The sequence below is a fragment of the Bos indicus x Bos taurus genome, chromosome 5 (genome assembly GCF_003369695.1).
Source record: "Bos indicus x Bos taurus breed Angus x Brahman F1 hybrid chromosome 5, Bos_hybrid_MaternalHap_v2.0, whole genome shotgun sequence".
NCBI lineage: Eukaryota > Metazoa > Chordata > Mammalia > Artiodactyla > Bovidae > Bos > Bos indicus x Bos taurus.
Genome location: NC_040080.1, coordinates 89,923,341 through 89,940,032, shown reverse-complemented (window position 1 = coordinate 89,940,032; position 16,692 = coordinate 89,923,341). Strand labels below are relative to the sequence as shown.

Here is a 16,692-nt window from a genome sequence, read left to right as displayed (position 1 = left end):
TTATATTAATAGCATAAATGGGAAAACTCAGTTCAATGTAAGAAATTATAGAAAAGAGTTTGTACTTAAAAAGAAAAGGCTATCTGTGAATTTAATCAGTTTCTTTACCCATGACTATGTGATCAACAAATTACCTCAGCTTTTACACTTGATAACTTTGTTTTACTCTAATGAGATGTGATCCTAGGAAATAGCTAGAGTGCTTCTCAAATTCTGATGTGTATACTTGTCATTGGGGGAATCTCAAGTTAAATAGCAGGTTCTGATTCAAGTGTCTGATGTGTGGCCTGAGATTTTTACTCTCAAATGGTATCAACATTGCAGATCCAACCTACCATAGTTGAGAGTACTTTGGGGGTTCAAATTTCAACAAAGCAAGAAAAAGGGGAAAATTTGAGAAGAGGGGTTGCTATAGTCTGAATATTTGCATTTTCACCTCCAAATTCAACGCTGAAATCCTAAAGTGATGGTATTAGTAGGTGAGGCCTTCAAGAGCAGAGTTCTCATGAATGGGATCAGTGCTCTTATTAAAAAGATTCCATAGAGACCTCTGCCACCACGTGAGGACACAACGAGAAGTCTGCAACCCAGAAGGCCCTAGCTAGACCATGTTGGCACTCTGATCTCAGATTTCCAGCCTCTAGAACTGTAACAAGTAAATTTCTATTGTTTATAAGCTACTCAGTCTGTGGTATTTTGTTAGAGCAGTCTGAACAGAGTAAGATGGGAGTAGAAACGAGTCGCCAGTCCAGGTTCGATGCACGATACTGGATGCTTGGCGCTGGTGCACTGGGAGGACCCAGAGGGAGGGTATGGGGAGGGAGGAGGGAGGAGGGTTCAGGATGGGGAACACAGGTATACCTGTGGTGGATTCATTTCGATATTTGGCAAAACTAATACAATATTGTAAAGTTTAAAAATAAAATAAAATTAAAAAAAAATACAGTAATATTTTAGTACACTTTCCAAATTCTTTTAGTATTATTACAGATGTGTTTTAATTAAAGCCTCTTTTATAGCTCAATCTTTATCCTGTGTTTTATATAATACCTCCTAGTGCTACAGAAGATTGATAATTTATACGTTAGAATGATAATAGTATTTTGTTTCTAAAAGTAGAAAAGAGGATATGAATAGAGCCTGTGTCATTCCAAGAGAAAGTACACTTGCCAATTACCATTGAATTGTGAATTAACTTTTAACCTCTGTAATACTGGCAGTTTCATCATTGTTACCCCAAGGAAAAATCAGATTACATTTACACAAACTCAATACTTAAAGCCTGAATTTTCTAGATAATGACCTAATACTGTTAACACTGAATTATCTTTATTAACTGCAAAGAAACATAGTATACACAGATGAAAATTTTACACAGCCAAAATACTATTGCTCAACCTTTTCAGAATTGCTTTAGGTTATCCAGATGATATAACTTGACTGCTGTTAAGTACAGCTGACCTTTGAACACTGCCCAGGTCTACTTATACACAGATATTTTTCAATGGTAAGTATTACAGCATACACAACCTGCAGTTGGTTGAATCCAGGGATGCAGAACTGTGGACACTGAGGCCCAACTGGAAGTATCTCCCACTGCACTCAGGGGTCAGCACCTTTCAGTTCAGTTCAGTTCAGTCGCGCAGTCGTGTCCAACTCTTTGCGACCCCATGAATGGCAGCACGCCAGGCCTCCCTGTCCATCACCAACTCCCGCGGAGTTCACTCAGACTCACGTCCATCGAGTCAGTGATGCCATCCAGCCATCTCATCCTCTGTCGTCCCCTTCTCCTCCTGCCCCCAATCCCTCCCAGCATCAGAATCTTTTCCAGTGAGTCAAGTCTTCACATGAGGTGGCCAAAGTACTGGAGTTTCAGCTTTAGCATCATTCCTTCCAAAGAAATCCCAGGGCTGATCTCCTTCAGAATGGACTGGTTGGATCTCCTTGCAGTCCAAGGGACTCTCAAGAGTCTTCTCCAACACCACAGTTCAAAAGCATCAATTCTTCAGCGCTCAGCCTTCTTCACAGTCCAACTCTCACATCCATACATGACCACTGGAAAAACCATAGCCTTGACTAGATGGACCTTTGTTGGCAAAGTAATGTCTCTGCTTTTCAATATGCTATCTAGGTTGGTCATAACTTTTCTTCCAAGGAGTAAGCGTCTTTTAATTTCATGGCTGCAGTCAGCACCTTTAACCCCCATATTATCCAAGGGTCAACTGTACTCTCTCTCAAAGACACATTAATGAGCACTGAGATGATACAAAGAACATCAGTAATCTTAGCAAAGAATCCAACCACCAATCTCTTTTAAGGAAAGGTGCTTAAACGCTCAGTTGTGTTTGACTCTTTGAGACCCTATGGACTGTAGGCCACCAGGATCCTCTGTCCATGGGATTTCCCAGGCAAGAATACTGGAGTCGGGTGCCATTTCCTTCTCCAGGGGATCTTCCTGACCCAGGGATCAAACCCATATCTCTTACATCTCCTGCACTGGCAGCAGATTCTTAAGAGGGGATACTTAATTTTATTATTTTTTCTTTTTATTTTAATTGGAGGCTAATTACAATATTGTAGTGGTTTCTGCCATACACTGACATGAATCAGCCATGGGTGTACATGTATTCCCCATCCTGAACCCCCCTCCCACCTCCCTCCCCATCCCATCCCATGAGGGGATACTTAAAACAGCATTTTGGGACCTATATTTAAATAAGCTATTGGTATCACTAACTTCTTATACATCATCTAACACCTTTTATTTTTTTCCGTTTAACAACATGCTAGATGAAATGAAGCGCAATGAAAACAAAGGGTAGTTCTGCAAACACTTTCCGCGATCACCTCCCCCAAATTAGCCTAAGTATTATTAGAGTTTATCTGGCATACCAGTTGGGATAATGATTAAAAATACATACAGAAGCTATTTCAGTCAGGATCTCAGCAGGAAACAAACAGCACATTGAGACTGGGAAATGTGAAGAGAGTTTAATGAAGGGACTATTTTCGAAGGTGCTGGTAGGGAGTAGGGAAACCACAAGAGAGAGCACAGTACTCCCTGGCTAAGAATAGCCATGTATATTGCTACTGGAGGTTTTAAAGACGGTAAGGAGGGAGCAGCAATTACTGGAATCTGGAGACAGAGGCCTCTTTCATCTTTGTTTCATCTGGTGTGGAGATGGCCATAGGATAACAGTCCTTTAATCAGAGGACACAGTAAGCCCACAGTGACCCTTCAGGGAAAGACTAGGGGAACAGATACTCCTATCTCACTCTCCTCCCTGCCTCTGGTCTCCTGCCTTATGCTGCCCAACAGCCAAACTCAACCAGAAGCCCAAGGCAAGAAACCTGTAGTCTGACTTGCAGTCTGGACAGGTCGGCCTCCCGGGGTACAAATGCCCATTTTGTATTTATATTCTAAATCATGAGTTTGCCAAAATGGGAAAGCAATAATTTAACATCTTGTCTATTCACCAGCTAATACTGTCTTTTTACTTACACTAACAAACTCAAGTAGATTAAAAAAACCCTGCTTCAATGAACTGGAGCTTAAGTGCCTCTCAATATTATAGGGAAAATAAACTTTAATTCCCACCAACAATATTTAGTGATTTAACAGTTCTCCTATTTTTTTCATGCAAATAAAGCCTAAGATTTACTTAATTCCACTGTTAGTAAATGAGGTAAGATCTCATTCTTTTGCACCTACCCTATGATAGAAGATTATAAATTTTCAAAGAAAAAAACTGAAGTTAAATATTATACTCAGGCAAGATTCATAAAGGATATGAGGAACCCTTGAGATTCTCATCTATTTCATTCTATCAGGAACCATCTCACAAGTTCCTTGGAATTATTTCAAATATCACACATTTAGGAACATTTTGCGGGCTTCCCTGATGGCTCAGATGGTCAAGAATCTGCCTGCAACGCAGAAGACCTGGGTTTAATCCTTGGGATGGGAAGATGCCCTGGAGGAGGAATAGCTCCCATTCTAGTATTGTTGCCTGCAGAATTCCATGGACAGAGGAGCCTGACCAGCTAGAATTCAGGAGTCGCAAAGAGTCAGACTCGACTGAGTGACCAACACTAGTTTTAGTGGGTAAAGTATGCTACTTACGGTATCACTGACATATTTGCAAACATTAGAAAACATATTGTTTTCACTGGCTTCAAAAATCAGGCAAAAGTTGTTGCAATGAGGACAACATAGAAATACCTGAGTCTGACTATCACATGTATCAAATCAGACTTGAAAAGGTTTTCTTTTTTTTAACTGAGGTATAATTGACACACACATATAACACATTATATTATGTAGTTTCAGGTATGTAGCATGATTTGATATTTGTATATACTGTGAATTGATCACAAAAAGTCTAGTTAATATCCATCAACATACACAGTTAAGGGAAACTTTTTTCTTATGATAAGAACTTTAAGATATACTCTCTTAGCAATACAGTATTATTACCTAGAGTCACCGAGCTATACATTATGTTCCTAGGACTTATTTATTTTATAATTGGAAGTTTGTACCTTTTGATCCCCTTTACCCATTTGGCCCTCCTCCCACCCAACATCTTTGGTAACTATCAATCTGTTCTCTGTATCTACGAGCTCTTTTCCTCTGTAAGTTTTAGATCCCACATATAAGTGAGATGATACGGTTTGTCATTCTCTGACTCATTTTACTCAGTATAATGTTCTCAAGGTCCATCTACAGTGCCACAAATGGCAAGATCTTCTTTTTATGGCCGAATAATATTCCATTGTATAAATGCACACCACATTCTTTATCCATTCTTCCACCATATGAAGACACTCAGGTTGTTTCTATATCTTGGCTATTGTAAATCATGCTGCAATGAACATGGGGGTGCATGTGTCTTTTCAAGTAAATGTTTTTGCTTTCTTTGGATACATAACCAGAAGCCAAACTGATGAATAGTTCTATATTTCCTGGCCAACACTTGTTATTTCTTGTCTTTTTAATAGCAACTATTCTTACAGGTGTGAGGTAGTATCACATTATGGTTTGGGCTGCATTTTCCTGATTAGTGATGTTAAGCACCTTTTTATGTGTCTGTTGGACATCTATGTCTTCCTTATAACTGAACACATATCTCAACAAACTTTGAAACACAGTCTAATTGTTTTTAGTTAATAATTTAACCTAAAGAACATACTGTATTTTCATAATTAATTTGGTTAAAAGTTCTGATTATATTTGCAACTCTGAGGATGGCAGGAAGAAAGGCAGGCAAGCAGGAAGGGACAGAGGGAAGTGGGAGGGAGGAAAGGAAGAGAGAAAACAAGTATTGGTGAGGATGTGGAGAAATTGGAACAGTCATACATTGCTGGTGGGAATGTAAAATGATGCAACTGCTATGGAAAGCTATATGGTGGCTCCTTAAATAACTGAAGATATAATTATCATGATACAATTCCATGCCACTCTAATGGCAGAAAGTGAAGAGGAACTAAAGAGCCTCCTGATGAGAGTGAAAGAGGAGAGTAAAAAAGCTGGCTTAAAACTCAACATTCAAAAAACTAAGATCATGGCATACAGTCCCATCACTTCATTGCAAACAGATGGAGAAAAAGTGAAAACTGTGACTGATTTTATTTTCTTGGACTCCAAAATCACTGCAGACAATGACTGCAGATACAAAATTAAAAGACACTTGCTCCTTGGAAGTAAAGCTAGGACAAATCTAGACAGTGTATTAAAAAGCAGAGGCATCACTTTGCCAAGAAAGGTCTGTATAGTCAACACTACACTTTTTCTAGCAGTCATTTACAGATTTGAGAATTGGACCATAAAGAAGGCTGAGCACCAAAGAATTGATGCTTTCAAACTGTGGTGTTGGAGAAGACTCTTGAGAGTCCCATGGACTGCAGGAGATCAAATCAGTCAATCCTAAAGGAAATCAACCCTGAATATTCATTGGAAGGACTGATGCTGAAGCTAAAGCTCCAATACTCTGGCCACCTGATGTGAAAAGCCAACTCACTGGAAAAGATCCTGATGCTGGGAAAGACTGAGGGCAGGAGGAGAAGGGGTGGCAGATGATGAGATGTTAGACAGCATAACCATGAATCTGAACAAACTCTGGGAGACAGTGAAGAACAGAGGAGCCTGATGTGCTGCAGTTCATGGGGTCTGACACGACTTAAGAGGCTGAACAACAACAACAAATGCACATACTAGACCCCCACCATAACAAATGAGGAGGGGCTTATTAAAAGCTTTACTACTTGGTGTTCTACCTAAAAATATTTAGCAGAATTAATATTATGAAGACACAGTAAGGCTCCCTGAAAGTACTAAGTGAATTCAATCTGATTATCAATGAGAAGATTGTTTCTTTCATGGAAAAACTTGTCCCCCCAAATTCCTGGTGCTTACAGTAGACAGAAGCATAGAAGGAGCTTCCCAGGCATGGAGTAAGTCTAAGGATTCTCACAGGGGTTACTGAATGTGTGTCTTTGAATTTAACAACTAAAAACCTATTGTTTTAGATTATTTATGTATTTTTTCACTGACACGATGGTAAATTACTGTATTATCCGATCTGACAAGCAAAGAGAAAGATGGAAATATGATCTCTTCCAAAATACCTTCTCTTAACTTTACAATGATGAGAAAAATCAGTTATGGTACTATTCTGTACCCAAAGTCTGCAGTCAGAAACCTACTGCAGAATGACAGACTGAGTTCAAGTTTTATGCTATCCATTAGTGCTGTAATTCATCAAATATACTAGTTCTCAAGTTGCATTATTTCAACAAAAAGGCGGTATATCATGTTTCTTCCAAGGATCTCAGATTTTTGTTATTACTCCCTGATATTCCTCATACATACATGAAACAAGCTGGATAACAAAATTATTCACATTTCACCATGGCCAAAGACAGACCATACATTTAAGAGCCAATTAAATGCAGATAAGACCAAGGGTGAAGAACCCTAGACAACCTAAGAAGGGGGATAATCACTTGTCATATTTTCTCAAACTGTATCAACTCCCTCTTAAAAATTAAAAAGCAAACTCAAAAGCAGAGGCAACGTACCAGAAGTGTTATCTCATGAACAATTAAAGAATCTGAAGTTCTCCTTAGTATTCAACCACCTAAAAGAAAATAATTAGTCTCTTGCAATTGCTTTTTCTCATGCCAATTTTGAGAATAATCCACATGGTAGAGTTCACTTTCTTCACACGAACTAATGGCACACATAGGGATGGGGGTTATATTATACAAATGTGAGTGCAAGGAAAAGAACTGTCACAGGCACTACTGCTAAAGCCTAGGAGTGTACTCACAACTTCAGAATTGAAGATGCCACTAACTTTAGCTTCTTAGGTGGTAATTCTTTCTTCTGTCAACTTACCACCTAAGCTTGGAAGAATTATGACTGTTTTGTGTAAGAAATAAGATACCAATTTTAAAAGGTGGGGGGATTATGTATAAATAAAGGGGAATCAGGCTTAGAAGGGAAGCAAATCAGAGATGGGAAATTAAGAAAGGCAACTATGTCAAAGTGCCATTCTGTAAGATTTCTAGTTTGCTTTAAGTATTTCTACTATAGTGTACTGTTGTAGCTTTCTGAAATGCTAACATTTTTAAAATATATTAAGTTGTTAAAAGTTATTTAAGAAACCTCCATCCTAGTTGACAATGGCCTAACATAAAAAATACTCTTAGTAGGTTGTAAGGGGTCTCATCAACTGGTCTTCTTAGCCATTTCAGATAACTAATGTAGCTTAAATGTCCAGGAAAACCCATACTTTAACAACCAATCTGCTAAGTGGGTCCTTCATGAAAGAAAACAGCTTTCTACCTTTCTGTTATTTCTGCTGACATTTATCATCTAGTCTTTTGTTTTGTTTGTTTTTTGCCCTTGTTGTAAGGCTTGTGGGACCTTAGCTCCCCTCAAGCAAGGACTGAATGAACCCACACCCTCGGCGGTGAGCACAAGTTCTAACCACTGGACCAGCAGGGAATTCCTAAGCAAGTCATCTAGGCTTAAAAGCTGATTAATTTTTTTCTTTGCTCCTCTGAATGCTTCTTCAACTACATTCTGATGTATTTTGTGCCTCTTTTTTATAGACATTTACATTGGGAAATTTCCTAACATCTAAAATAAGTTCTGATTTTTCAAGGTAGAGCTTGATGGAAAGTCACGGTTTTTATTAAGCAAGAAATTAAATTCTACTTTACTCTTACTAGTAGATTTTCCCAGGTTTTAGGCAGATACAACAGAATAAGCTTCTATATTTTAAGTTCCAAAAGTTCTTGAATGGTCTCATTATTTAAAAGGTTTGCTGGTTGAATGGAAGATAGGAAATTCAGCCCACCACCTGTCAAAATTTTCTTAGTGATATATTCTAGAGAATAGCCAGGAGGCAACAATATTGATTTTAATGTCCAACCTCTTCTGTCTCAATGCCATCTCTTATTAGTCTGGAAATAGTATTCCCATATATGAAATAAAATGCGTAATTTAAAAAATTATTTCCTTTTCCATACTGTCCTTCAGATTCTCAGAATCCTGCCAACTGTTTCAAAAAAGAAACTTAACTTCATAAGTTGAAAAGATTAAAGCATTTAAAAATGATGATTAAAAAAAAAAGAACTCAGCTAAATCTTCAATGACAGTACACATTATGTGCTGATTCTACATTATCTCTGAACTAATATTTATTTGCAAAACTTTGTACATAAATCCACAGATTACATGAATTCAAATAGCTATTTAGAAAATTATGAAGCCACATGGCAATTATTTTGATATCTGCTTATAGCCAACTTTCAGGTTTTTTTTTTAAGTAAAGTGGCACTAAAATAGAATAAAAAGTAAAATATCTAGCTAAATTTTTCTTTATTTCCAAGTAGTGAGAAGGACTGACTGAGTTTCATCTTTCCATTTGTTAATCTCTTCCTGCCCTTTGTAAAAGTAAAAAATAAACTGTGGTGTGTCTAAAAGATGGATAGCCAGTAAAAACGTGTGTGAATGTGTGTTTGTGTGTATAATCAAGGAAACTAAATAATCCAAAAACCCGAAAATCAGTCTGTGAATAAATCAAGTCTTCTAATATGCATCTGTGTGAGCTGAGTCTGAAGAAAAACATTACGTCTAAAGAAAAACATACTTTCCCCTACTAAGGGCCTATTTTTAGTCTCTCTTACAAGTCAAACCCTCTTTATAGGTTTTGCTAACATTTCTTCAGTTAATAGCTCTTCTATTTTATGGAATCATCACTCTTGGATGTCCTTACAATATATGTCATAGTTCTGGGTTTAAGACAGGAACTGGGTGAGTTGAACGCATAGGTTTTTATTTTTGTTTTTTAAACTATTTTTTGCTCCTCCTGGTCCTTCAGATTTTCAAGAATTCTGCCAGCTAATCCAGGAAAGAAACTCAATTCCATAAGTCAAAAAAATTAAAACACTTATGAACTATGATGTTTAAAAGTAAAACAAACCTTCAGTTACTAAGATCAGTGCACACTAACTGGCAGAATTCCTGAGAAGTTGAAGGAGAGTAAGGAGGAGCAAATTTTTTTAGAATTCCTATGTGGTAGAACTAATTTCTATTTAGATTTAAGAGACATCCTACTTGTCATTATAAAAGATTTTGCTGTGGATGTTCCTTTTAATACTGTAAAATAGTGAATGTCCTCCTTCTCTATCCCAACTCATCCCCATACTTCAAACTACAGAAATGAACAAGACAAATCTAATTACATACTTCGGTCTCCAACAAAATAATGACTTTTCTCATAATATATAGCACTGCAAAATCTGTCATTCTTCATTCATTAACCTTCGTGCAAATAAGAATTAAATATGTCAGCTTTTCTTTCTTAAAATGACTTATGGATCAATAATCTACTTTTATTATAAACACTTCTATTTCTAAATAGTTGTTACAGTTATCACAAAGTGGACACTAGATTTTAGTATTATACTTCTGAATGTAAGAAACATACTACCTAAATAGCACACTTGTTTAAGTCCATCTGTCTTAGTAAATTCTTTAAAAAAATTTTTATTGTGAAATATATGGAGTTATTATATATGAAATTACAATTATGGAATTGAATATTTTATGTGTGTGTGCCTTTACAATGCCTGTAAGATCATGTGTCTTCTTACAAGTAAATATAGTCTATTCTTTGCTAAATAATATTTTATTGCATGATTCAGTTCAGTTCAGTTCAGTCGCTCAGTCGTGTCCGACTCTCTATGACCCCATGAATGGCAGCACGCCAGGCCTCCCTGTCCATCACCAACTCCTGGAGTTCACTCAAACTCATGTCCATCAAGTCAGTGATGCCATCCAGCCATCTCATCGTCTGTCATCCCCTTCTCCTCCTGCCCCCAATCCCTCCCAGCATCAGAGTCTTTTCCAATGAGTCAGCTCTTCGCATGAGGTGGCCAAAGTATTGGAGTTTCAGCTTTAGCATCAGTCCTTCCAAAGAACACCCAGGACTAATCTCCTTTAGAATGGACTAGTTGGATCTCCTTGCAGTCCATGGGACTCTCAAGAGTCTTCTCCAACACCACAGTTTAAAAGCATCAATTCTTCGGCACTCAGCTTTCTTTACAGTCCAACTCTCACACCCACACATGACCACCGGAAAAACCATAGTCTTGACTAGACGGACCTTTCCCTTGTTAAATCTAATCTGCTAATGAAGGACAACAGGGGTGCTTATAGTTTCTGGCCAGTACAATCAATATTGTTTTGAATATTCATGTACCAGTCTCTTGGTGTACCTGGAAATGGATTTCTCTTGAGTATACTCAGGAACAGAAGTTAAGTCATAGGCATTTCTCCAAAGAAGACATACAGATAGCCAAGAGGTACATGAAAGAATGTTCAACATCACTAATTATTAGAGCAATGCAAATCAAAACTACAGTGAGATATCACTTCACACCAGTCAAAATGGCTATCATCAAAAAGTCCACTCACAATAAATGTTGGGAGAGGGTGTGGAGAGAAGGGAACCCTCTTACACTGTTGGTAGGAATTTAAATTGGTACAGCCACTACGGAGAACAGTATAGAGGTTCCCTAAAAAACTAAACCTAGAGCTACCATATGACCCCACAATCCTACATCTGGTTGTATATCTGAAAAAAAACCAACGTGGTCCAAAAGGATACATGCACCACAATGTTCACTGCAGCATCGTTTACAACAGCCAAGACATGGAAGCAACCTAAATGCCCATCGACAGAGGAAGGCATAAAGAAAATGTGGTACATATATACAATAGAATATTACTCAGCCATTAAAAAGAATGAAATAATGCCATCTGCAGCAACGTGGATGAATCCAGAGATTGTCATACTGAGTGAAGTTAAGTCAGACAGAGAAAGAGAAATATCAGAAATATTTTATGACATCCTTATAAGCAGAATCTAAAAGGAAATGATACAAATGAACTTATTTACAAAATAGAAACAGATTCACAGACTTAGAAAACAAACTTATGGTTGCTGGTAGGGAAGGATGGGGGACAGGACAGTTAGGGAGTTTGGGACTGACATGTACACACTACTATACAGTACAGGGAACTCTGTTCAATGTCATGTGACATCCTGGATGCAAGGGGAGTTTGGGGGAGAATGAATACATGCACGTGTACGGCTGAGTCTCTTTGTTTTCCACCTGAAACTATCACAACATTGTTAATTGGCTATACTCCAAAATAAAATAAAAAGTAAAAAAAGAAAAGTCATAGGGTATGCATATCTTCAGCTTTAGTATATAATATCACACTGCTTTGCAACTTTCTTTTCCCATCTTGTGACCTGTCTTTTTTAATTTCTTGATTGTACCTTTTGATAAATACAAGTTCTTAATTTTAATGTAATAATGCATTGACATGAGTTTTTTTCTATTATGATTAGTGATTTTTATGTCTATTTAAAAAGTTCTTCCCTGAGATGATGTCAGAAACCTACTTTGAAATAATCCACTGCGGGGTGGGGAAAAAAAATTGGACATGTGTTGTTAATTATGGACCTGTGTTATGGGTTTATGGGAGTTTACTATATTATTCTCTCTACTTTTTATACAAAAATTTAAAATTTTTAATAGTAAATTTTTAAAATGTTATTAAAAACTCCTGGATTCAAGTGATTATAACAAGGTTGCAGGATACAAGGTTAATATATAACTGCAATGAACAAGTGAAATTTGAAATTAAAAACACAATATATTAGCATATCAAAGAAAATAAGGTATAAATTTAATAAAGTATGTATAAGATATATATGAGGTAAACTATAAACTACAAACCTCTGAGGAAAAAAATGAAAGAACTAAATAAATGGAGAGATATTCTATGTTCATGGATAGGAAGATTCAATATTGTCAAATTTCAGTTCTTCCCAATTTGGTCTACAGATTAAATGCAATCTCATTCAAAATCCTAGCAATTTAATTTGTGAATATTGACAAACTGATTCTAAAGTTTATATGCAGGACTTCTCTGGTGGTCCAGAGGCTAAGGTCCTGGTCTGGGAAGATTCCACATGTCATGGAGCAACTAAGTCATCTGTACCACAACTACTGAACCTTCACTCTAGAGCCCACATGCTGCAACTACTGAGCCCTCATGTTGCAAACTACTGGAGACCGAGTGCCAAGAGCCCATGCTCTGCCGCCAGAGAAGCCACTGCAACGATAAGCCCATGTGCTGAAACTAGAGAGTAGCCTATATTCGCCACAACTAGAGAAAGCCCATGCGTGATAATGAAGACCCAGTGCAGCCAAAAATAAATAAATAAATGAAAGATTAAGTAAATAAATAAATCTGCTTTATTAAAAAAAATAGTTTATATGGAGAAGCAAGACCCAAAATAACCAGCACAATACTGAAAGAGAATAGTGTTCAGAAACTGACACCAACTGTAAGACACACTGTCACGCTACAGTAATCCAGACAGTACAGTGTTGGTGAAAAAAAGAAACAAAATGATCAATGGAACAGAACAGAGTTCAGAAATAGACCCACGTGGATTATAATCAACTGATCTTTGACAAAGGAACAAAGGCATACAAAATGAACCAAAGACTGTCTCTTCAACAAACAGTGCTAGAACCACTGGACACCCACATACCAAAAAACGAATCTAGACACAGACCTCACACCTTTCACAAAAATTAACTGAGAATGGATCACAGACCCAAATGTAATACACAACTGTAGAACTCCTAGAAGATCATTTAGGAGAACATCTAGATGACCTCAAGTTTGGCAATGACTTTTTAGACACACCACCAAAAGTACAATACATGAAAGAAGGATTGATAAGCTGGACTTCATTAAAATTAAAAACTGCTCTGCAAAAGACACTGTCAAGAGAATGAAAGACAAGCCACAGGCTGGGAGAAAATATTTGCAAAAGATTCAAAATTTATGAAGAACTCCTAAAACTCAATGATAAGAAACAATACAATTAAAAATGGGCCAAGGACCTTAATAAACACCTCACCAAAGGAAATATATGGATGGCAAGTATTCATATGAAAAGATGTGCCACATCATGTCATTGCTGCTGCTAAGTCACTTCAGTCGTGTCCAACTCTGTGCGACCCCAGAAGACAGCAGCCCACCTGGCTCCGCCGTCCCCGGGACTCTCCAGGCAAGAACACTGGAGTGGGTTGCCATTTCCTTCTCCAATGCATGAAAGCGAAAAGTGAAAGTGAAGTCGCTCAGTCGTGTCCGACTCCTAGCGACCCCATGGACCGCAGCCCACCAGGCTCCTCTGTCCATGGGATTTTCCAGGCAAGAGTACTGGAGTGGGGTGCCATTGCCTTCTCCCATGATGTCATTAGGGGAATGCAAATTAAAATGAGCTACCACTACACATCTCTTAGAATTTCTAAAATTGAGAATATTAACATCAAAGCTGGCAAGGATGTGGAGCAATACGAACTCTCACTTATCAGTAGTGGGAATGCAAAATGGTACAGTCATCTTCGGAAGACAATCTGGTACTTTCTTATAAAACTAAGGATCCTCTCACCCTATGATTCAGCAATTGCACTGTTCGGTATTTAACCTGACCACATCAAAACCTGAACGTGGATGTTTAGAGAAACTTTACTTATGACTGCCAAACTGGAAATAACCAAGATGTACTTCAGTAGGTAAATACCCAAACATTCAGGCTTCCCGGGTAGCTCAGCTGGTAAAGAATTGGCCTGCAACGTGGGAGACCTGGGTTCGATGCCTGGGTTGGGAAGATTGCCAGGAGGAGGGCATGGCAACCCACTCCAGGATTCTTGCCTGGAGAATCCCTATGGCGGGCTACAGTCCATGGTGCCGCAAAGAGTTGGACATAACCAAGACCAAGCACAGCAGCAAAGCATGATACATTCAGACAATGGAATACTAGCCAGTGCTAAAAAGGAATGAGCTAATGAGCCATGAAAAGACATGAAGGAATATTACCAAGTGAAAGAAGGCAATTTGAAAAGGCTACACACTGTATGATTCCAGTTATATGACATTCCGGAGAAGGCAAAACTATGGAGACAGTAAAAAGATCAGTGGTTGCCAGAGGTGAGGGGAATGAAAAGACTGAATAAGCAAAACACAGAAGTTTAACGGTAGGTCTGTTAAACTACTCTGAATGACACAATACCAGTAGATACATGTGACTGTACATTTGTACAAACCCAAAGAATGTGCAACACCAAGAGTGAATACTAATGTAGACTATGGAATTTCAGTGATGATGATGTATCAGCGTAGGTTCATCAACTGTTGATAATGGGGGAGGCTTTGTATGTTTAAGGGCAGGAGACATGAGAATTCCATATCCCTGCACTTCCTGCTCAATTTGTTGTAAATCTATAACTGCTCTAAAAAATAGTCTATTAAAAATAGACTATTAAAATAGTCTTAAAAAATGCTACTAATGAAAAAAGTAAAAATGACAGTAAAAAACCAATGGTCCTTCTTACTGTCAGGTCTGGAAAGATAGTCTTCTAAATTATCATTTACAAGTTTTGCTGTTTTGCCATTTATATTTGGATCTATAGCCCAAACCCTGGAGTTGATTTATAGGTATGTAGTAAAGTAAGAAGAAGTCATTTGAGACTCCCTTAGACAGCAAGGAGCTCAAACCAGTCAATCCTAAGGATAATTAACCCTGAATATTCATTGGAAGGACTGACGCTGAAGCTCAAGCTCAAATATTGTGGCCACCTGATGCAAAGAGCTAACTCACTGGAAAAGATTCTGTTGCTGGGAAAGATTGAGAGCATGAGGGGAAGAGGACGAGAGGATGAGATGGTTGGATGGCATCATCGACTCAATGGACATGAGTCTGAGCAAACTCCAGGAGATAGTGAAGGATAGGGAAGCCTGGCGTGCTGCAGTCCGTGAGGTCGCAGAGTCGGACATGACTGAGTGATTAAACAAGTAAAGTAAGTAACAAGAGATATATCTTTACCATATGGATTTCTAAATGTCTCAGAACAGAAAAAAGACCATCCTTTCCTCAGTGTTCTTCAGTATCACCCTTTCAATAAATAAAACTCCTTATATGAACAGATCTGTTTCTAGGCTCTGTTCTTCATTTGTCTGTACTTCTGACTTAAGGCTATTCCATATTATCTTAATTACTGTGGCTTTGTTGTATCTTAATATCTGATACAACAAATTCTCAGACCTTGCTGTTGTCCTTCAAGAATTCTTTAACTATTCTTGGCACTATGCATTGTTATATACATTTCAGAATCATTTTGTCCAACTACATTTAAAAAAAAAGTGGTTTTTGTTTTTTTTTTATAACGGGAATTGGTGGTTTAGTCACTAAGTCATATGTGGCTCTTGTGATCCCATGGACTGTAGCCCGCGAGGCTCCTCTGTCCATCGGACTCTTCAGGCAAGAATACTGGAGTGGGTTGCCATTTCCTTCTCCAGGGGATCTTCCCAACTCAGAAATTGAACCCAGGTCTCCTGCATTGCAGGCAGATGATTTATGAACCGAGCTATGAGGGAAGGCCTCAGTGGGAACTGCATTGAACCTATGACATAAATCCATTTTGAATGGTACTCATCTTCAAAAAATTGAGTCTTCCAACCCATGAATGTGGTATATCCTTCTCCTTAAATGTTCTTTTTTTCAATAATGCTTTATCACTTTCTGATAGTGTTTTTACACATCTTTCATTAAATATCTATTTTATACTTTTGGTACAACTGTAAACGGCATCTATTTTTTAAATTTCATTTTCTAACTACTTATTGCTGACATAAATACGTGGGACTGTTTTTCGTAAAATGATCTTATATTCAGCAACATTGTTAAAATCACTAATTCTAATAGTTTAGATTCTTTTGGGCTTTCTATGTAGGTATCTAAAAAGTCCCACAGAAAACATCAACACAGGCTGAAATGCTGAGACAGCTTTTCCTTTGAGGTCAAAATAACAAGACAAGATGTTTGCTTTATTATTTCTTTTTTATTCCTCTAACTTTACTGAAGAATAACTGACAAATATAGTTGTATATGTTTATAGTATACAGCATAATGATCTGATATGTATATACACTGTGGAAAGATTAACAAGATCAAGATAATTAACACATTCATCATCTCATATAGCATATAGTTAACTTTCTTGCTTTGTTACTTCTGGTCAACTTGT

At 37.7% G+C, this 16,692-nt stretch overlaps 1 protein-coding gene across 1 annotated transcript in view; it reads right to left on the bottom strand.

The window, feature by feature from the left end:
- The window catches only part of SPATS2 (spermatogenesis associated serine rich 2), a 152,282-nt gene that overhangs the window by 41,781 nt on the left and 93,809 nt on the right, over positions 1 to 16,692 (bottom strand). The gene's annotated exons all lie outside the window — the stretch shown is intronic.